We start from the raw sequence: 13,656 nt of genomic DNA, 5'->3' as shown, positions 1-13,656 counted from the left end.
GTAGATCTCCTGGCCTAGTTCCCCAATTCTGTCTTACTTTCTTTACTTCACTTTCTTTCGGTATCTGTAGATCTCCTGGCCTAGTTCCCTAATCCTCTCTTTCTTTCATTACTTCACCTTCTTTCACTCTCTGTAGATCTCCTGGCCTGGTTCCCTAATTCTCTCTCTCTTTCTTTACTTCACTTTCTTTCGCTCTCAGTAGATCTCCTGGCCTAGTTCCCTCATTCTCTCTTTCTTCACTTCACTTTCTTTTGCGCTCTGTAGATATCCTGGCCTAGTTCTCTCATTCTTTCTTTCTTCACTTCACTTTCTTTTGCTCTTTGTAGATCTCCTGGCCTAGTTCCCTCATTCTCTCTCTCTCTTTCTCTACTTCACTTTCTTGCTCTCTCTTTAGATCACCTGACCTAGCTCCCTCATTCTCTCTGTCCTTCTCTACTTCACTTTCCTTCGCTCTCTGTAGATCTCCTTGCTAGTTCCCTCAATCTGTCTTTCTTTCTGTTCTTCACATTCTTTCACTCTCTGTCGAACTCCTGGCCTAGTTCCCTTAATCTCTCTTTCTTTCTCTACTTCACTTTCTTTCACTCTCTGTAGATCTCCTGGCCTGGTTCCCTAATTTTCTCTCTCTTTCTGTACTTCACTTTCTTTCACTCTCTGTAGATCTCCTGGCCTGGTTCCCTAATTTTCTCTCTCTTTCTTCACTTCACTTTCTTTTGCTCTCTGTCGATCTCCTAGTCTAGTTCCCTAATTCTCTCTTTCTTTCTTTCTTTCTTTCTTTCTTTCTTTCTTTCTTTCTTTCTTTCTTTCTTTCTTTCTTTCTTTCTTTCTTTCTTTCTTTCTTAACTTCACCTTCTTTCACTCTCTGTAGATCTCCTGGCCTAGTTCCCTAATTCTCTCTCTCTTTCTCTACTTCACTTTCTTTCTCTCTCTGCAGAACTCCTGGCCTAGTTCCCTAATTCTCTCTCTCTTTCTTTGCATGTCATTCCTTCCCTCTCTAATACCTTTTATTGCCCTAGCATCCTACTTTTTGTTACTCTCTTATCGATGTTCTTTCTCTCATTGCATCCAGTGTGTACCTTCCTTTCAGCCTTTCTCTCACTGTATTGCCTGGCACTCTATCCCTCTTAAAAATCCCTCTCTTTCACTCTCTCTCAGTGCCTCTTTCCTTCCTCCTTTCCCTGCCTCTAGTCTTTATTCTTTCTTTTTCTATATGTTACGTCTTCCCTCTGCGCCTTCCCATTCTCACAATGTACATGTCCCTCCTTCCCCTTCCTTTTTTTCTCTCTTCCATACTTTCATTCTCTCCCTTGTTCTCGCTCTCTCTCACACTTCGTTTCCCCGCACTCATGATTATACATCATCTCTGGTCCTCCTCTTTCTCTGCCTCTGCCCCCTTCCCTCCTTCTCCCTCCCTTCTCACTTTCTCATCTCCCCCCCCTCACTCGTGATTCCTTTACCACCTGACAATCGTCTTTCACTCTGCATTTGCAACCCCTGCCCTGTCCTTCCTCTCCCTCTCTCTCACACACTCTCGCTTGCTTTCTCCCCCTCACTCGTGATACCTGTACTGGCCCTCTTCTTTCTCCCAGTTTGCCTTTGCAGCACCCTTCTCTCCCCCTCTCTCTCTCACACACACACACACTCTCTTTCGCTTTCTTCTCCCCCCCCTCTCTCCTGATTCCACACCCCCTCTGCCCCTCCTCTTTCTCTCGCTCGGCTAGGCACCCCTTCCCATTTCTCCCCCTCTCTCGCCTTCTTTGCTTGCTGCCATCTCAGATAGGAAACCTACACCCCCAACCTGCTGAAATGAGGAGTAATTAAAGGCGCCTCTCTGAAGCAGATTAACTTAATGAATTTCGAAAGACAGCATCTGGAGAAAGGTGAACAGCTATCCGATGAGGGGGGGGGGGGGGCAGGAGCGACAGCAGCGCAAGTAGAAGAAAAATGGATCTGTTTAACCCCCGCAGTGCCGGGGCTTACTGTTGCAGAACCTGTGCCAGCGATGGACGAGGTGAACGCACGCTCTTGATCAGCGCCTCGTGCCGTCCGATTGATGCTTCACAGCGCTGCCTCCAAGCAGATCATTAACACACAATTGGCCCGTTATTGAGCCAACGTTGGCCTCCCCTCTCTCCTTAGTACTGCAGTGTGTTGCTTGCTAGCCTGGTGCAATATTTTGTTCTATTAACCCTTAAGTGCCAAGGACCAGTATGCTCGTCCTTTTTGCATAGACTTGCATAACAGCCTGGCAGTTAAGGGGGCGTGATCCTAGCTGGAGAGCAAGCGGGATGTGGCGGGGGACGTAGGGGGCGCTGTACAGGGTGTGGGCAGCCAGTGTGTGGGCTGGAGTCTTTTAACAGTAGTGCAGTACTATGAGTTGTGTTCCGTGCATCAGTCTATGCGTGCCCCTGGATTAGTCTTGAGGCCTCATTACGAGTTGGATGGTATTTACGCAGTAAATCACCCGGAATAACACCCAGTGGGATTACCGTTACCGCCACTTGGTCTGGCGGATTTACCGTCAGATTAAAAGTGGTGGTGAAATTACCGATTTTTCAGTGGAAAGTGGGAGGAGTTACCCCATGCATGAGGCTGGAGGTAAATCCCCCACTCCAGGGCCAAACTCGTAGTATAGCGGAGCGGTAAAGCTGGTGGTAATTCCGTTGCTGTCACTTTTTCCCCACATCGCCCCTTGATCAGGGGTTTATGGTTCCATCGAATTTTTACCATCGAATGACCATTCCATCTAAAAAAATGTATCTAAAAAATTACCATCGAATGCAAGTTTTTTCCTTTTTTTAAAAAAAATGGGAGGGTCCTCCCCTAAACCCCCCATTTTCTACCCTTTAAAGCCCATTATAAATAGCACTAAACCCATTACCTTGAAAAAACATGTATTCAATGCATATTTTTTCGATGCAATTTTGTCGATGGAATGGCAATCGATGGTAATGTTTTACATGAAATGAACAGATACCTCGATCAGGTATTGTTGAAAAGGCCACGTTTTGAGAACTTTGCAGAACTGGCGATTTATACATTTTTGGGCCACAAGGAAATTGATGGTAGTCTCGCGTTGTGTCGCTGAGCTGGGACCCAAACTCACGCCTCCTGTGCAGGTCGGGCAAGAGAACCTGACCACGTCCAAGCATTGCAGTACAAATGTTGATGCTGCAGAATTATTTTCAGCTGTATTGGTAGTGAGACACGAGACTACAGAGACGCACTTTGCTCCACTCAACCAAAACCTCAGAACTGTGGCCTGGCCCTATTTGTGGCATGTCATTTCTTGCACCACAGTTGGATGCAGTGGCTGCTTCTTTCTTTTGAAAATCTCTCAGCCACTGGACCCAAAGCTTTGAGCTATCCAGTGGGGGCAGCTTTTAACGCCAGATTGGATTATGCCAAGACACTGTATGCCAGGCTCACCCAAGGTCATACTCTTTTTCAGGGCAGTTACCAAATTCTAAAGCTCTTTGTCTTTGCATGGGGTTTTTGGGAAAGCAATCAGTATCATAATATAACAATTTTGATCTTTTTGTAATTTTCTTAATAGATCTTTCTGGGCATAAAACTATGCATTTTTTAGGGGTGCCTGAGCAACAGATGTAATAAGACTCCGGGTACAGTTATGCACATTTTCCCCTACGATATGTTGTCGATATGAACATGGTTGGTCAATTGCAGATTTTCCTAATACGAGACCGACAGCAGATCGAAGGATGTTTTGGAAGACGTGAGGGGCAATCGATTCTGCGTCTGCAGCATGCACTTCTCGGAAGATATGTACGAACCATGACAGTTCACCAAAAAGCGTCACCCAATCGGTAATTCCACCACCCAGACTCATTTGCAAGTTACTTCCTAATGCTTTTCCAAATGTTTTTCATCACACACGGAGTCAGGTGAATAGTAAACACAAATCATTTGTGTATGTTTAAATATACACATATATATTTTTTATAAAATGTGATTGCAGAACCTCTTGAACTTTCTTGAACTTGTGTGCCAGTTTCTAATGGGATCATAGACTGGAACTTCTTGAGACTTATTGCTATAGGTATAGTATTTTCCTTTTTTCAAATATCTTTCCATTTACACGTGTTTTTGAAATTATTTGGACTGTTCTTTGATGTATACAGATTATAGGTACACACAAAAAGTTCAAATTAATGTGAGCTTTTATGATAGGTAATGGCATTATCTGTAGTTTGATTTTGATTGTTTTTGAGTATTTGTATCGCTCTCATAACGGACTTAACCATATATCGGCGCAGCTGGTATTAACGAAAATTGGATCGACAAGGCAGCATACACACCGAGAGCAATTTTCCGTATGCAGTAATAAAATTGCTGCCAAAAGGTCTGTGGTTTGACCTGGTAAAAGTGTACCCCATGATACCGTTTAAGGGAAGCGAGGGTTGCGGGGGTGTCCCCCGCTCCCATTAAATGGTATAATGGGTCTGGGGGTTGCGGGGGTGACCCCCGCATCCTTTACATGGATGGCGGCGGTAAAACCACTGCCTTATTGCAGTGATTTTTTGTGTAAACGGCAATTTTTACCACAAGTGTAATACATGGAACCCAATTTTCATAACTAAGGGGTCTCCAATATTCCTCCTTATGCCCCTTTTCTTAAACAGAAACATCTTGAGCACTCTACGAAACAGATGGAGCATATCAAGAAACCTAATCTCTCTGGGGATACTGATCCACAACTTTGGCACAAATACTGCAAATCTTCTGTCCCACCTTGGCACACCTGCCTATGGGGTGACAGTAAAGAGCAGCCGATCTTTTGACTGTAGACTCCTCGACGGTTGGTACTGGCATATCTTGTCTCTTAAGCAGGCAGGTGCCAGTCTTGCATTTATTATGGTTCTTTACTGCCAACCAATGCAATGCTTGACAGGAAGGGGATATATAGGCCGCTTTGCCTGAACAGCGGACCAGGATTTGTGGGGAGCCATTGGTGAAGTTTACTCGAGCAGTTAAAGGCACCCACTTAAAGATCAAGGGGAGCTGTGTGCACAGCCATAACACATTTTCATGGTCCGCGCACCCCATTATAGGAAAGGTACCTGCTGGAAATGTACTTTGTTCTTGTGCTCAGCTGTTATGTGGTTCTACATTTAGCAAGATATCAAGTTTCTGCCGATTTGTGGGACTGGAATTCATTGCTAAAACAAACTGCATACTGCCATTATCAGAGACAGTTGTTCTTCGCTGCTGTTAATCATGCCTGGAACCTCAAACAGAAAACCATAGACAATGCTCTCGAAGGCAAAAGGGTCAGGCTTGCTGTTGATGGACAGTGTGACAGTGCTGGATCTTTGGCCAAATACTGCACTTACCACTTTCTGGACATAGACACACTAAAATAGCTCTGTTGTGGTGCAAGTGTCAGAATGTACATCCTCTGTAGACATGGAGGAATATGGTTTCATTAAATCCATTGAACTTCTGCTATAAATGGGATGGCAAACAGAAGTGACAGCTACGGACAGGCATGTTTGTAATAGCAAAGGTTATGCAAGAGCAGTTCCCACACATAAAACATCAGTTTGATGTATGGCACGTCGCCAAATCAATATCCAAAGAAATCACAGCTACAGATAAAAAATAAAGGGTCAGAAGAAGTGTTTAAACGGTCACAGTCCATTAGCAACCATCGTTGGTGGTGATCAAAAACTTGTGAAGGTTCCATCCAGCTTCTGGTTGAGAAGTGGCATTCACAGCTCCATGTTAGTTCCAATATGCTCTCATGGTAGAATAATGAGCATTTGCACAGTGTGTACATGGGCCTTTGAGTGGAGAGCACAATCATAGAACAGCGGTTGGTGCAAGGCTCCCCGCCTCACATAGCCCTAGAAAAGATTGTGTGCGACAAAACGCATACCAGAGATTTGAAGGACCTAACTGAATTTTGCCACACTGGTGAGTTGGAGCTATAGCATAGACGGTATGGAGGCCAGAACAAGGCTGTCTGTATTTGCTCAAAATGAGAACACTGAAATGTAACACATTAGAACAGTAGGTGCTTGTGGAATGCTACATTACCCTATACAAAAGAAAAAAGGAATGGGTGGCTAAGCCAATGTTATAGGACATGGAATTTGACTTTGTGAAAGATGCAACTTTGACTGTGCTGACCATGCATAAGCACAGGCTGACAACAGATTAGGTTTCCAGGTGGCAGTATATGCCAAGGAACATTCCTTATGTTGTTTGTCTTCCAAAAGGTTAAATGGTTGGAAAGTTAAATTCAAGATTCAAATGAAGTGGTGTGGTCTTTAAAATGTCTTCTGTTTCAAGTTTCAATCATTTGAGTACTTTTTTTAAAAGTACTCATTAACATTAAACATGTTTAATACATGTTTAATACATTTAAAATTTAATCTTTTTGTAATTATACTATATTTGTATTGTATATTTGTATTTTTCCATAAAATCAATGTGTTTTTTATTATGAGAGGTGTATTTGTAAGAATGTTTGCCTACTTGTTATTACAAATATTATTTTTTATATATTAGACAAATAAATGTGAGTGGAACAAATGTTGCTGTATTTATTGATATACATAATTTTAAAGTATATTGATTCAGATGTGTTCTTTCTTTTTTTATATTTCATCAGAACAGAAGAAGGTGCATTTCCCAACTTCATATATATATGTATAGGATTTTTGCTGTTGAGATTTTCAGTCTTATTCCACATTTTTTCATAATTTTTTCCCCCTTTCCCTTTTTAGTACCTTTTACTTTTTACTCTTCTTTATTTTTATTTTTCTCTTTCCCATGCCTTGTATTCATGCTGCTATGCACTTTGCACTTTATTGGTAACTCTTGCACTATGCACTTTATTCTGTCCATACATACAGCCATTATTGATTTGCATTTTCCCGTTTTTTAAAATTTAATTTATGCATGATGAACTACCTGAGTGTATATATATATTGTGAGACTATTGACCATGAGATTTTTTGCATTTTAGCAAATGTTTGAACCTAGCGCTCTTTTTGTTCAATTCGTGGGACTAATTTTTGAGACGGAATGACTTTGCCGAGTTTGCCAACTTTAATGGCATAGGTTTTCTTGAATGGCCCATCATAAGGGGTTTTCATCCGATAGCGGCATTTGCTACCGGCTGAGGTTTTATTCTCTGTATGTTCGTATTTTACACGCATTTTATATGTTAAGTTTTCCGTCTCTTTTTTTAGTTCCCACTTTAATTGAATATTGCGGCTGTGCAGGCTACTTGCCAGTTTGAAATTGGTGACTGCTGAGTGTTAATATACAGTGTACTTTATTCTATTTATTTGATGGTACATTAATACACATGCTGTTATTTGCACATTCCAATATGGCCGCCTAGTGAATTATTCATTGTATCAACGTGTGTCTAGGTCCTCTCTATGCATTGTTACCATAGAGTTCGAGCGATGCTTAAATGAGTCCTCCTTCTATGTTCTCCCTACTTACGTGATCAAGCGGTCGGAGGACTGCAAAACGCGGCGTTGTGCTCTTCAGGTCCTCTCTCTGATGCACTTCTGATTAAATAAAGGACATTTGGTGCTAACTGTCTTTGCCGTCTGAGCCCTTCATTTTTCTGACGACTGGATTTTCCTGATTCAGCTGCTTTGTGGAGTGCAATCCATTGGTTTTGCCCTGTTACGGGCTGAACCTTTCGTTTCGAAATATTGGCGCGTCGTGGGATCTGCGACGCTGGTTTATGCACCCATCCACCTACGTGAAGCGCACAAAGAGTTTTCCCCTTGGATCCGTGAAAGGACTCTTTTGCTGCGCTCCAGTTTGTCCATTTCAACTTTGATCGGCGCTGCTACAGGGTTCCGGATGTATACTGGATTCCGCCTGACGGTAGGATTGGATTTCTCTCTGCATCGGAGGACGCGAGAGAGTTGCATCGACCCAGGTAGGCTTTTTTAGTGTCTCCATCCCTGGTTGCTTCAACACGTGCTTGCGCCCATTGGATAAACTGTTTGGATATAAAGCACTTACATCACATGACTGTAGGTGCTACAGAGCTAACACTTTTTAAAGTTGGAAGGGCTTGACTGGGCATACAGTTGGCACTGTGCATTTGCATTATGGCATCACAAACAGAGAGAGAGAACCTGAGAAAGACCCAAGCGGCTTCACTTTTTTGTGAGGGGCAACCTGTGAGTAAACCTACATCTCAAGTGCCTGCCTTGGACCCACAATTAAATATTGAAATAAGATTGCTTAGGGAATTGGAGAAATTAAGGCGTTGTGAGATCAGCAAATGGTGGGAGGAACACTCCCTCCAAAATTATATTGACGTTGGACGCATCCCAAGAGGTCTGCGAATATTGACTACACCCTCCTTTGAGGAACAGGATCCAGCCATGCTACAGGAATGGGGTGAATCCAGTAATACCTGCTCAGTCACATTTCTTAATATTCTCATTAAATATGCTCGTATGGATCGCCATAATATTTTGGCTAAAATCCAGGATATTGAGGAGGAACTGGAGAAACTCGACCAGAGCGAAGAAGGAAAGAGCCTTTGCACTAGCATTGAGAGTGGATACAAAACATATGAGGAGGAAATTAAATTAAGGAAACAAAGGAAGTTCATTAGAGATAAGCAGGATTATGAACAGGGAAGAGTATTGACTTTTGCAAAACGTTTTGATAACCTTCGCACAAACCTACCCGCACCTGCAACTGGAACTACTAATGATATCCCTACTGATGTATCCTCCTCTGATGTGGACAATACAGAGAGTGAGGGTGAACAACAGCCCTATAGAAAGTTGAATTTTTTAGAGGAATTGAGACTATTGGGTATGGAGGGTCAGCTGAACAGTGGAAAGAAAACCAGAGGCCGAGGAAGAGGAAAAACCTCGGGCCAAAGAGGTCGAAAAAAACAAGGAGGGGGAGGCGTAGCATCTACACCAAGCGTGGACAAACCGGAGAGATTAACACGCTCTGGTGCCAAGAAATAACGCAAGTAGATAAGAATATACAGGACATGTCCATCATTAACCTGTCCTCGCACCCCCTTACAGATGAGAAAACCAATGTCTTACAAAAGGGCCTTAACTTCTGCCCCTCTTCCAAATATGATTATGCTGAAACCAGGATAGACTTTGACAAATACATGCGCAAAGTCAGACTGAAAAAATTCTTTGCCATGTATCCTCCAAAACCCAAACCTAAATTGAATCTCCAAGGTGGTACAGAAGCCTCTATACAAGACACATTAACTCTTAGAAACTTGGAATTTTTGTACACTGAAGGTGAACTGGACACTGATGCTTTGGATCAAGCATCTGTGTCTTTGTATGTAGACACCGCCTGGCCGGGGAAAACTCAACTCAAGGCAAAGTCACGCTTTAACCCTGCTTTCAATCCAGGTGGCCATATAGAGGCTTTTCAGGATCTGGTTGTTCATGACCTAAAGAAAATTAGGAAACAACGTGTGCCCTATAAATCGAATCTCACAAATTCACAAATTGACATCATTGAACGTTTGAGCACTATGAGTGACTGCATTATCAAACCATCAGATAAAGGCATGAACATCATCCTCATGAATCGTGGAGATTATATTAAAGAGGCACATAGACAATTGTTGAATAAGGACTGTTATGCTAAATTGCCTGGTGATCCATCAGGTATGATGAGTGATAAATTAGGCCATCTTTTGCTGCCCTGGAAGGAAAAATATTTGCTGGATGAGGACATCTGTTCTTACCTCCATCCCAGGTTCCCTGTGACTCCGACCATCTATTTTCTGCCAAAAATACATAAGAGTCTTGTTAGACCTCCTGGCAGACCAATTGTAACCCTATGCGGCGCTTTATTAGAACATACTTCTAGGTTTATAGATGATACCTTGGTGTCGTTTGTTACCACTCTGCCTTCTTATTTAAGGGACACCAAAGATTTTTTGAACCGCATAGATGGTATTCCATGGGAACCTACTTTCTTACTTACAACACTTGATGTTGTTTCACTTTACACGTCAATAAGACATAGCGATGGTCTGAAAGCTTGTGAATACTTTTTGCATACACGTTCCTTGAATAATCTTCAACACTTGCAGATGATTCTCGAGATGATTTCACTTTGTCTTACTAATAATTGTTTTCTTTTTGACAGACAGTACTACATGCAGCTCCAGGGGACTGCTATGTGTTCCACCTTTGCCCCTCCTATGAAAATTTGTTTATGGGTTGGTGGGAAAAGTTTGTAGTCTGGCATCCCGAGAACAATCATCACACATCCAAAATTGCCCTTTGGTTGAGGTATATTGATGATTTGTTTGTTATTTGGGAAGGGACCAGTGCAGATTGGTTGGATTTTGTTAACATTCTTAATACCAATGATTTGAATTTACAGTTCACCGAGAGCCACATCAAGACTACTATTACATACTTGGACATTCTTGCTACTGTGGCTCAAGGTGCACTCACCACCAGTCTTTATAGAAAACCCACAAGCTCTAATATCCCACTGCATGCCATGAGCAATCATCCCACCGCCCTTAAATGGAGCATCCCCTACGGTGAGTTTGTTAGAATACGTAGAAACTGTTCAAAGATCGAAACTTTCAACTATGAATGTGCCTATATGGCTAACAAATTCAAACAACGGGGATACCCCAAGAAAATTCTCGAGAGGGCCTTTTTGAAAGCGAGAAGCATGGACCGTTCTCAGCTATTGTTGGCTGATTCTGTCGACCATACCAGGGCTAATACTAATGAAACACAACTCATTTTGACATTTGGAGCTAAAGCACATCACATTCGAAAAGTGATGCAGCGTCAATTGGCACATCCTTAAATCTGATGAACATTTGAAAACAATTCTAGGTGACCATATTAACATCACGTTTAGGAAGTCTACCTAATTTAAGGACACATTGGTTCCGAGCTTTATGAGGCCAATCACCAATGTAGTGACCAATGGCTGGCTTAATACTAAATCTAATGGCTTCAGTAAGTGTTTCAAATGTAAAGCATGTACATATGCGTTCAATAAAACCTATTATATTCATCCTATCTTGGGTAACAACATCAAGATCGCATCTAGAATTACTTGCGACACAGATTATGTGGTCTATGTCTTGAGTTGCCCTTGTAATATGTGGTATGTCGGCAGTACAAAAGGTAAACTTAAGTTGAGAATTCTTCAGCATATTCGAGCCATCAAAAACATCGATTCTAATTATCCTATGGCTTTACATTTTCAGTCCCATCATGACAGTAAAATGGAAGGTTTTTCCTTCTTTGGGATTCATACAGTGCTCAAGTGACCCAGAGGTGGTAACAGAGAGTTACTGCTGAGGCAATTGGAGACAAAGTCCATTTTGGACCTTGAGACCAAGAAACCTAGAGGTCATAATCTTGACGAAGAGTTGTATACTTTTTTAGGGATCTAATAGGTATGCAATTTTCTGTTTACCCAGGCTCAACAATGCTTGAAGGCTAAGTGTTTAAATATGTATTTTGTATGACCTCTCTAACATCTATTAAGGTTTCATAAGGTTTTCTCCTACCTGAGAATATTAGCAATGCTTTTCTATTGTCTTACAGTTTTTTCACAGTTTTTATGATAGGTTTCTTACAAGTTGCGATTTCATGTACTAGTGTTCGCTCGTTTTGCACATTATTTTTAACATGTATCTTTGTAGGGCTGATTTACACTTCATTATTTGGGTATTTTAGATGATTATATTGTGTCACACTATGAAGGAGGGACTCTATGCTTTTTCTAGGTCTTATAACCTTGTCTCGCCTCTAATATTTTTATATAGGGGTTTGGAATATACATTTCTTGCATTTGGGTTTTTTATTATAGATTTTAACGGGTCTTTTTTTAATGTATTATCTTATGATGGCTGTAGTACTACCTAGGGGACGGGAGGATGGCCTCAATAATTGAGGTTTTTTAAGGGTTTTTAAGGGATATTGCACTTTGCACTTTTCTAGTGGATATATTTGTTGAATTTGTTATATTTGTCCGGCCATCCATGGTGGCTTGTTTCTTAGGGCCTATTAGTCTTTTGCTTTACTGGAGGGAGTATGATAGTTTTTAATCATTGGAACTTTATGTTATTTTAGATATTTAGTGATTTTTCTAAATATATATTTTAAATAGACGTTTTGTTTCATACTATACACTCCTGGTCTATGGTCTTTGATAACTATAGCCATCATGGACACAGAGCACTGTGCATAGGATTTTTGCTGTTGAGATTTTCAGTCTTATTCCACATTTTTTCATAATTGTTCCCCCTTTCCCTTTTTAGTACCTTTTACTTTTTACTCTTATTTATTTTTCTTTTTCTCTTTCCCATGCCTTGTATTCATGCTGCTATGCACTTTGCACTTTATTTTGTCCATACATACAGCCATTATTGATTTGCATTTTCCCGTTTTTTAAAATTCCATTTATGCATGATGAACTACCTGAGTGTATATGTATATTGTGAGACTATTGACCATGAGATTTTTTGCATTTTAGCAAATGTTTGAACCTAGTGCTCTTTTTTTCAATTCGTGGGACTAATTTTTGAGACGGAATGACTTTGCCGAGAATGCCAACTTTAATGGCATAGGTTTTCTTGAATGGCCCATCATAAGGGGTTTTCATCTGATAGCGGCATTTGCTACCGGCTGAGGTTTTATCCTTTGTATGTTCGTATTTTACATGCATTGTATACGTTAAGTTTTCCGTCTCTTTTTTTAGTTCCCAATGCAATTGAATATTGCGGCTGTACAGGCTACTTGCCAGTTTGAAATTGGTGACTGCTGACTGTTAATATACAGTGTAGTTTATTCTATTTATTTGATGGTACATTAATGCACATGCTGTTATATGCACATTCCAATATGGCCGCCTAGTGAATTATTCATTGTATCAACGTGTGTGTAGGTCCTCTCTATGCATTGTTACCATAGAGTTCGAGCGATGCTTAAATGAGTCCTCCTTCTATGTTCTCCCTACTTACGTGATCAAGCGGTCGGAGGACCGCGAAACGCGTCGCTGTGCTCTTCAGGTCCTCTCTCTGATGCACTTCTGATTAAATAAAGGACATTTGGTGCTAACTGTCTTTGCCGTCTGAGCCCTTCATTTTGCTGATGACTGGATTTTCCTGATTCAGCTGCTTTGTGGAGTGCAATCCATTGGTTTTGCCCTGTTACGGGCTGAACTTTTCGTTTGGTAATTTATATATATATATATCTTTAAAAATGTAAATCCTATAACTAATACACAAAGGAGAAGTTTAAACATTTGGCCTTGGATGGCTAGCGCAATCTCTGGAAGTTGTCTGGCATAAGGCAGACAATCCATCCTCTCAAACCACCATAACAGTCACACTCAATAAGACATTTCACACAAATGTTACCAACACGGTTTGACATTGGGTGCAATAACAATACATCTGGGGAATAGCCTCTTCACCATCCTTATTTATCAATATATATGCCTGTGTGTGGTGGTCCACCAGGTACACCAGCAAGATTGCTGAAATTGAGACGAGTCCATCCCTGCATCTTCTCAATAGCATTGCAAAGGCATTCAGGCATTGAAGCAGTATAGATGGACTCTTCCTCCATTCTTATTCAATACCGCTATGATAACAAATGATTTCTATTTTCTATA

The sequence above is a fragment of the Ambystoma mexicanum genome, chromosome 3q, assembly GCF_040938575.1.
Source record: "Ambystoma mexicanum isolate Mex_15411 chromosome 3q, UKY_AmexF1_1, whole genome shotgun sequence".
NCBI lineage: Eukaryota > Metazoa > Chordata > Amphibia > Caudata > Ambystomatidae > Ambystoma > Ambystoma mexicanum.
This window is presented reverse-complemented; position numbering follows the sequence as displayed.